The sequence below is a fragment of the Nannospalax galili genome, unplaced genomic scaffold (assembly GCF_000622305.1).
Source record: "Nannospalax galili isolate Female #2095 unplaced genomic scaffold, S.galili_v1.0 scaffold1078, whole genome shotgun sequence".
Classification (NCBI taxonomy): Eukaryota; Metazoa; Chordata; class Mammalia; order Rodentia; family Spalacidae; genus Nannospalax; species Nannospalax galili.
In genome coordinates, this window is record NW_008340539.1 from 279,200 (window position 1) to 288,966 (window position 9,767).

Consider the following 9,767-nt stretch of genomic DNA (forward strand, 5'->3'; position numbering starts at 1 on the left):
TACTCCCCATCAGACTATGATCACTCCCTAATCCTACTTCAGCTAAACAGCAGCCAGTATATGACCTGGAGACCTCACCCCATTTGGGATTAGAGTTTCTTGCAGCTTCATTGTCCTGAAGGTCATTTTGGATGTTTCTAGGACCCTGTCAGCTAAAGCTTCCTCCTCCCCCTCCTCTTCTTCTTCAATTGAGACAGGGTCTCCCTGTAGCCCCAGCTGTCCTCACTATGTAGACCAGGCTGGCCTTGAACTCACAAAAATCTGCCTACCTCTGCGTCCTGAGCGCTGGGATTAAAGGTGTGCCCCACCACAACTGATTGCTAAAGCTGTATTCTCTTTCTCTACCACTGACTTCCAATCCAGGGGCCCTTTGCCATTTGCTGCAAGTCACATCCAACACCATTTCCAACATGGACAACATTCATGGTAGGGATCTGGACACATTCAGAGGGACCCTGAACATCTCATTCCCGGACCCCAGGTGTCCTTATTTCTGTTTTGGTGTTTGTGCTGGATAGCTTTAGTGTCAACTTCACACACCTGGGTTGAGGGAGCCTCAATTGGGGAATTGCCTCTATTGGACTGGCCTGTGGCCATGTCTGAGGGGCATCTTCTTGATGAGTGATGTGGGAGGGCCCAGCCCACTGTGGGTGGTGCCACCCCTGGGCAGGTGGGCCTATGTTGCATAAGAAAGCAGGCTGAGCAGGGGCCAGGGGAGCAAGCCAGTAAGCAGCGTTCCTCCATGGCCTGTGCTGCAGCTCCTGCCTCCTGGTTCCTACCCTGAGTTCCTGCCTTGGGCTCCCTTATGAACTGTGACCTGAGAGATGTAAGCTAAATAAACCCTTTCCTCCCCAAGTTGGTAGTGGTCAGAGTGTTTTGTCACAGCAGTGGAGAAACAAACTAGGACAGTGTTCAGATTTGAGGATGCCTGATCTTTACACCAGAACCCCTCCTGGCCTTTTGCCTTCTGGTTCTTTGCCTCTCTGTCCTTTCCCATGTTGCCACAGACTCGGCCTTCTCTCTATGTTCACCATCTACAATCTCTCACAACTCAGCCTTACCAAACTAAAACCTAAATGTTTGATCCACTTATGCACCCAAATTTAGCTCAATATCAACTTGATAACAGACATATTTGGCCTGGGTTTGGAATGTCCAATTCTGCCATTTTATGGGACTTAAAGAACATCCTCCAAATAAATGGCAAATGGTCTGAAGTCCCTTACGTCCAAGCCTTTTTCTCCCTTCACTCCTGACCCTCTCTCTGTTCTTCCCTCTCTGGATACCAACTACTACTAGATCTTCCCCTGACTGCATTCGGTGCCCTTGCTCAGCTCTGTGTGCTCAGCTGACTGCCTCTCAGGCTCCCTCTCCACCCGAACCTGGAAGATGTATCTCCTCTAACTGCTTTTATATTTATTTGTAACCTGAAGTCTTAAAGTGTTTCCTTTGCTGCCCTTCCTGCTGTCTCTGCTTTTGTAATGCTTATAGCTTAGATAAGGAGCTCTGCTGGTTTCATGTGTAAAGGTATTTCCCTCTCAGTTATTTAGCTCTTAAAAAGAGAAAAAATATTACCTTAAGTCTACATGGCAAACCTTACCTTTTGTTTTTTTAGACCACTGAATCTTTTACATCTTAAAAAGAGATATAGACTTCCTACCTTCCGAACTCAGGGTGTACCTAGATTGTGTCAAATGTGTCTGTGATAATTGTTTTCACGTGATGCTTGTGGTCAAAACAATTTTTTTTACAAACTATGGCCACTTCAGGGTTTTTTTCTTCATTTTTTTTATTGTGTACTAAAATTATTAGTCTTATTTTTATTTTTGGCATGCCTAATTAAAAAGCACATGTGCAGTTTTATAAATGTATTTCGGTGGTGAGTTAAAAGACCAGATAAATACATACTGCCTTGTAAACTTGGATACTCTAAACATCTTAAAACCTAATAAACAATATCTTTGGGTCTATTGTGTTTCACAGAACTTTTAAATGCTAATTGTTTATACAATGTGGCATTTCATTAAACTCATAAGATAAATACTTCATTAAGCCAAAAAATTTAATGTTATGTACATAGATTTTGATTAGAATTTCCTTCACAAACAGGTTCTAAATAAATACATGTATTAACTAAAACTTATTGCAATTATGTAATAGAGGTAACAAAACCATTTCTTTTTCAAAATAGTCTTAATATAAAACTATTAAATGGCCAGGTGTGGTGACCCACAATCTAGTCCCAGCACTTGCAAGGCAGAGGCAGGCAGATTTCTGTGAATTCAAGGTCAGCCTTGTCTACATAACGAGTTCCAGGCTAGCTAGCGCTACAGGGAGACTCTGTCTCAAAAAGACCAAAAAAAAAAAAAAGGTTAAATGTAAGCTTTTTATTAAGGTTAGACTACTGTAAAAACAATGACTATATATGTTTGCTAAAGACCTTTGTATTGTATATTTTTCACAATGAGGATTACAGGAGATATAATCTCAACAAAGAATAATTACATGATCTTGGTTACTAAGTATCTATCTTATGTATGATTTTTTGTGTATGCATAGTCTACATGAACTTATGTTTTTTGGGTTTTTTTAATTTGTTTTTCTTAAATTTTTTTGTATTTCATACAGAATATCTCAAACAATCTGAATCACCTTTCTAGCCCCATCCCCCCAGCACCCTCCCATAGTCTCCCACACTGGAATCCATATACTCTGTCCTGGGTATTAAGGCCCACTGTGTCAAGTCAGTTTCCCCAGACATTTTCTAGTACAAGCCTATCCACTTGAGGTCTAGTCAGACCCCTCTCATCTAACTATCCAAACACCTATAATTTTCTTTTTTTTTTAACAGGGCACAAGGTGGGGTTTAGTTACAGAGGAGTGGGTGCCCCCCATTTACAGCTGCACTGGAAAGTCCACACTCAAATATAGACCCTGTGACTTCTCGACAGCCACAGAAAATGGTGAGAGAAGGGCCTCCTGGCATTCTAGGTTTATATATCCTTAGCTCCTCCCCCATATACACTGATTGGGTAGGAGGGGTAACTGACTCCCCCCAGACTCTTTGATGACCATGGGAATGAGGTGTGACTATAGCTTGCCGGCATAGTGGTCAGAATATAATTCCAGTTAACACTCCACCCCCCTTCCTCTGGCTCCTACAATCTTTCCACTTCTGCAAAAGTCCCTGAGCCTTGGAGGGGGTGGTAGGTGTGGAATGATCTTCCTCCTATTGTGACAAGGCACTGAACTTTTGGGTCTCTGCATCATCAGTTTTCCATGGGCTGTTGGCCCATTTCAGTGGGATTCCATCTACTATAAAAACAGACACAGCAAGAAGCAAGAACATCTAAACAGTGGCTGCTATAATAACGTAACCTATGGGTGTAAACACAATGCTTAGATGGTACTTTACCAGGTGCATCACATTCATCTAATCAAACAATTGCAGTGGCTTCCCCATTGAGGCCTTTATATATATATATATATGTAATTGGCATTTTATCCCATTGAAAAGTTGTTGGTTGTACATACACTAGACACTCCACTATTGCACCAGCAGGAACATCTTGTTTGATATGTTGATAGTGCAGCACACAGGTTGTGTCATTGAGCAGGATTATAGGGGACAATTCTCCCCAGTCATCTACATATTGCCTTTTAGCACCATGAAAGCCACCCATCCAGTGGCAGGGAGTTTTCAGCTTAGTCCAAGCTTGATTTCTCCCTCTCCTGCACTCACATCAAGCAGTGTCTTCAGCAATAGGATCCCTCCATCCTGTGTACAACCATATCATTGGCAAAGGCCTTTACTGTTTTCAGGACCTCCAGGGCCCCTCAGGCCAACAGCTTATAGGAGGCCAACCCACCTATGGCACTGGGATTTTCACTTAACAACTGCATGGCTTCTGGAAGGGCTTTCTTCCATCCCCATAGGGTTCCTTCTGTGCATAAGGCTCTTTTTTTTTTGAAACTGTATCTGGAGAATTTTTTTCTTCTTTATTCCCATAGTTCTTTGTACCACCCCCACCCCCGCCCTTAACTACTCCCTTTTTGCGTATCTTTCCCTTAGTAACACCTCTATCCTACTGTTTTTCTCTCTTGGCTTCCTTCTTTCCCTTTACCTCCCTATTTTCCTTTTATATTCTTGGTCCCTGCAGTTGCATCAGAATATGCACTCACTTATAAGAATGTGGTGCTAGGATCCACAAACGAGGGAGAACATACTCCCTTTGTTTTTCTGTGTCCGTGTTACTTCACTTAGTATAACAGTATCTAGATCCATCCATTTACCTCCAAATTTCAGTATTTCATCTTTCTTTACTGCTGAATAGAACTCCATTGTGTAAATGTACCACATTTTCATTAACCACTCGTCAGTTAAGGAGCAGTTAGGTTGCTTCCATCTTTTAGCTATTGTGAAAAGAACAGCAACAAACATGGTTGTACAAATGTCTCTGCAATAGGATGAGTCCTTTGGGTCTATACAAAGAAGTGGTATAACTGGGTCATATGGTAGGTTCATTTTCAGCTTTTAATATTTTATTTTATGTGTATGAGTGTATTGCCTGCATGTATGTGAGTGCACCCATGTCGTGCAATGCCACAGCAATCAGAAGAGGGCTTCAGATTCCCCTGGAACTGGAGTTAAGGACGGTTCATAGCTGCCATGTGGGTTCTGGGAATCGAACCTGGGTCCTCTGCAAGAGCAGTCAGTACTCTTAACTGCTGAGCCATCTCTCCAGCGTCCCATTTTCAGTTTCTAAAGAGCTCTCCACCCTGTTTTCCATAGAGGCTGCATGAGTTTGCAATCCCACCAGCAGTGAATGAGTGTTCCCCTTTATCCACATCCTCACCAGCATTTGGTATCATTTGTTCTCTTGATCTTAGCCACTCTGATTGGGGTAAGGTGAAATCTTAAGGTGGTTTTAATTTGCATTTTCCTAATTACAAGTGATGTTGAACATCTTTTAAGATGCTTCATAGCCATCTTTACTTCTTCTTTTGAGAACTCTCTGTTCAGAGGATGGGTGATAAAAATAGGAGTGGGAGTTGGCTAGACAGTTAGGGTAAAAGGACCCCAAAGAAAAGTAGCCAGTTTCTTGGCTAAAACTCACAATGTCCTTGGGCTTCTTAGCAACCTACTCGGTTCCAAAGGCCAAAACTGTTGAAAATATTTTGGAGCCTTTATCTAATCCTTAAAAGATTTTAGGGTTACCTCTTCAGAGGGGGGAATATTAGAGTAGCCAAAAGCCCCATAAAAATAAAGAAAAAGAAAAAAAACAAAATAATAAAAATTTAAAAAATGTTCTTTCCTACACCTATATCTTATAGGTTACTGCCAATGAGTCTTCTAACAGTTTTAGAGTTTCCAATTTCACATCGAGGTCTTTGATCCATTTGGAGTTAACTTTTGTGCATAAGGATCTAGTTTCATTCTTCTGCAGGTGGAGATCCAGTTTTGCCAGCACCACTTGTTGAAGATGCTGTCTTTCCTCCATAGTGTGTTCTTGGCACCTTTGCCAAATATAAGGTGGCTGAAATTGCATGTACTCAGGTTTGGATCTTCAATAATGATCCATTGATCTACGGTATAGTAATCCCCCCAACGTTGCTCCTTGTGCTCAGGGTTGCTTTGGCTATCTGGGGTCTTTTGTGCCACCATATGAATTTAAGGATGCATTTTTCTAATTCTGTGAAGTATGTCACAGGGATTTTTATTGGGATTGCATTGAATCTATATAATACTATTATTGCTTTTGGTAGGATGGTCATTTTAACAATATTAATTCTTCCAATCCATGAGCATGGGAGGTCCTTCCATCTGCTGGTGTCTTCCTCAATCTCTTTTTTTTAACAATTTAAAATTTTCATTGTAGAGGTCTTTGGTGTCTTTCATCAGATTTATTCCAAGATACTTTAATTTTTTGCAGCAATTGTGAATGGGAGCATTTCTCTGTGTTCTTTCTCCACTTGCTTATTATTGGCATATAGAAAGGCTACTGATTTTTGTAGATTGATTTTACAACCTGCCACTATACTGAAAGTGCTGATCAGTTCTACGATGTTTTGTCTTTTAAGCTTTATATTTTCCTCAACAGTATGAGCTTCTTCCTTGGTGGAGCTGAGGCTTGTCTGTAGAGATTTATATCTTATTCAGAGAGGCTTTAGTGTGTTTATATGGTATGGGTTGTTGCTTTTTTTTTCTAGAATCTTCACAAATTTGAACAAACATTGTAGAAAATTCCATATAGATATTAGCCTGCCAGATTAACCAAAGTGAAATAAGATTTTCTATATCTGATGGCAAATATTGTACAAATAATTTGGATTTATCTTTATAAAATGGCACAAAATATTTTAATATTTGACTTTAAAATATTTTTTTTTGTGTGTGAGTGTATTGTGTGCATGTATACAAGTGTACCTGTGTGTGCAATGCCCGCAGAGGCCAAAAGAGGGTAGAATCTCCTGAAACTGGAGTTACAGATAGTTGTTAGCTGCCATGTGGGTGCTGGGAGCCAAACCCAGTTCCTCGGTAGGAGCAGCCAGTGCTCCTAAGCACTGAGCTGTCTCTAGCTCTAGGGTTTGACTTTTTAATGTCCCTGACAAAGTGTGTGAACACTCCTTTCCTTGTGCCAGGACTGTCCTTCCTCCAGCCTCTGTTTTTGAAGCTCTGGGAGCAGCTGCTCATTTCATCTTTGCTCACCTACTCCCATCTCAGGGGGTGCCTCACTCTGCAGTCCCTCTGTCTGGAATCTCCTGCCCCTGTTCTTTTCTTGCTCCCTTCTTTGGTGCATTCTGGCTGCTGGTTAAATGCCATCTCCACAGAGAGGACTCTTTGAACCTCCCTGTCTGAAACAACATCCTCACCCATCCTTCTGACTGGTCAGCTGGGGGAGATCTACTTCTGGCAAAACAGTTCTGACATCCTAAAGGAAGGAGGCCCTCAATCCATAAGCCCTATCCATCGAGAGAGCTTCCAATCAGCATTTTAATACCTTACCCCCCAATACAGACTCATTTGAGGAAGTCATCTATGGGAAAGGATAGAAACCAAGACTAGTAAGAAATAAGATGCAGAGACAGTGAGCTTCTTCCTTGGTGGAGCTGAGGCTTGTCTGTAGAGATTTATATCTTATTCAGAGAGGCTTTAGTGTGTTTTTAAGGTATGGGTTGTTGCTTTTTTTTTCTAGAATCTTCACAAATTTGAACAAACATTGTAGAAAATTCCATATAGATATTAGCCTGCCAGATTAACCAAAGTGAAATAAGATTTTCTATATCTGATGGCAAATATTGTACAAATAATTTGGATTTATCTTTATAAAATGGCACAAAATATTTTAATATTTGACTTTAAAATATTTTTTATGTGTGTGAGTGTATTGTGTGCATGTATATAAGTGTACCTGTGTGTGCAATGCCCACAGAGGCCAAAAGAGGGTAGAATCCCCTGAAACTGGAGTTACAGATAGTTGTTAGCTGCCATGTGGGTGCTGGGAGCCAAACCCAGTTCCTCTGCAGGAGCAGCCAGTGCTCCTAAGCACTGAGCTGTCTCTAGCTCTAGGGTTTGACTTTTTAATGTCCCTGACAAAGTGTGTGAACACTCCTTTCGTTGTGCCAGGACTGTCCTTCCTCCAGCCTCTGTTTTTGAAGCTCTGGGAGCAGTGCTCATTTCATCTTTGCTCACCTACTCCCATCTCAGGGGGTACCTCACTCTGCAGTCCCTCTGTCTGAAATCTCCCACCCCTTTCTTGCTCCCTTCTTTGGTGCATTCTGGCTGCTGGTTAAATGCCATCTCCACAAAGAGGACTCTTTGAACCTCCCTGTCTGAAACAACATCCTCACCCATCCTTCTGACTGGTCAGCTGGGGGAGATCTACTTCTGGCAAAACAGTTCTGACATCCTAAAGGAAGGAGGCCCTCAATCCATAAGCCCTATCCATCGAGAGAGCTTCCAATCAGCATTTTAATACCTTACCCCCCAATACAGACTCATGTGAGGAAATCATCTATGGGAAAGGATAGAAACCAAGACTAGTAAGAAATAAGATGCAGAGACAGCCATAGTTAACACGTGCTCCTGTGTGGGGTCATTCAGCATTTTAGCCATAGTTAACACGTGCTCCTGTGTGGGGTCATTCAGCATTTTAGCCATAGTTAACACGTGCTCCTGTGTGGGGTCATTCAGCATTTTAGCCATAGTTAACACGTGCTCCTGTGTGGGGTCATTCAGCATTTTAGCCATAGTTAACACGTGCTCCTGTGTGGGGTCATTCAGCATTTTAGCCATAGTTAACACGTGCTCCTGTGTGGGGTCATTCAGCATTTTAGCCATAGTTAACACGTGCTCCTGTGTGGGGTCATTCAGCATTTTAGCCATAGTTAACACGTGCTCCTGTGTGGGGTCATTCAGCATTTTAGCCATAGTTAACACGTGCTCCTGTGTGGGGTCATTCAGCATTTTAGCCATAGTTAACACGTGCTCCTGTGTGGGGTCATTCAGCATTTTAGCCATAGTTAACACGTGCTCCTGTGTGGGGTCATTCAGCATTTTAGCCATAGTTAACACGTGCTCCTGTGTGGGGTCATTCAGCATTTTAGCCATAGTTAACACGTGCTCCTGTGTGGGGTCATTCAGCATTTTAGCCATAGTTAACACGTGCTCCTGTGTGGGGTCATTCAGCATTTTAGCCATAGTTAACACGTGCTCCTGTGTGGGGTCATTCAGCATTTTAGCCATAGTTAACACGTGCTCCTGTGTGGGGTCATTCAGCATTTTAGCCATAGTTAACACGTGCTCCTGTGTGGGGTCATTCAGCATTTTAGCCATAGTTAACACGTGCTCCTGTGTGGGGTCATTCAGCATTTTAGCCATAGTTAACACGTGCTCCTGTGTGGGGTCATTCAGCATTTTAGCCATAGTTAACACGTGCTCCTGTGTGGGGTCATTCAGCATTTTAGCCATAGTTAACACGTGCTCCTGTGTGGGGTCATTCAGCATTTTAGCCATAGTTAACACGTGCTCCTGTGTGGGGTCATTCAGCATTTTAGCCATAGTTAACACGTGCTCCTGTGTGGGGTCATTCAGCATTTTAGCCATAGTTAACACGTGCTCCTGTGTGGGGTCATTCAGCATTTTAGCCATAGTTAACACGTGCTCCTGTGTGGGGTCATTCAGCATTTTAGCCATAGTTAACACGTGCTCCTGTGTGGGGTCATTCAGCATTTTAGCCATAGTTAACACGTGCTCCTGTGTGGGGTCATTCAGCATTTTAGCCATAGTTAACACGTGCTCCTGTGTGGGGTCATTCAGCATTTTAGCCATAGTTAACACGTGCTCCTGTGTGGGGTCATTCAGCATTTTAGCCATAGTTAACACGTGTTCCTGTGTGGGGGACATTCGGCATTTTAGCCATAGTTAACACATGCTCCTGTGTGGGGGACATTCGGCATTTTAGCCATAGTTAACACGTGCTCCTGTGTGGGGGCATTCAGCATTTTAGCCATAGTTAACACGTGCTCCTGTGTGGGGGACATTCAGCATTTTAGCCATAGTTAACACGTGCTCCTGTGTGGGGTCATTCAGCATTTTAGCCATAGTTAACACGTGCTCCTGTGTGGGGGACATTCAGCATTTTAGCCATAGTTAACACGTGCTCCTGTGTGGGGGACATTCAGCATTTTAGCCATAGTTAACACGTGCTCCTGTGTGGGGGACATTCAGCATTTTAGCCATAGTTAACACGTGCTCCTGTGTGGGG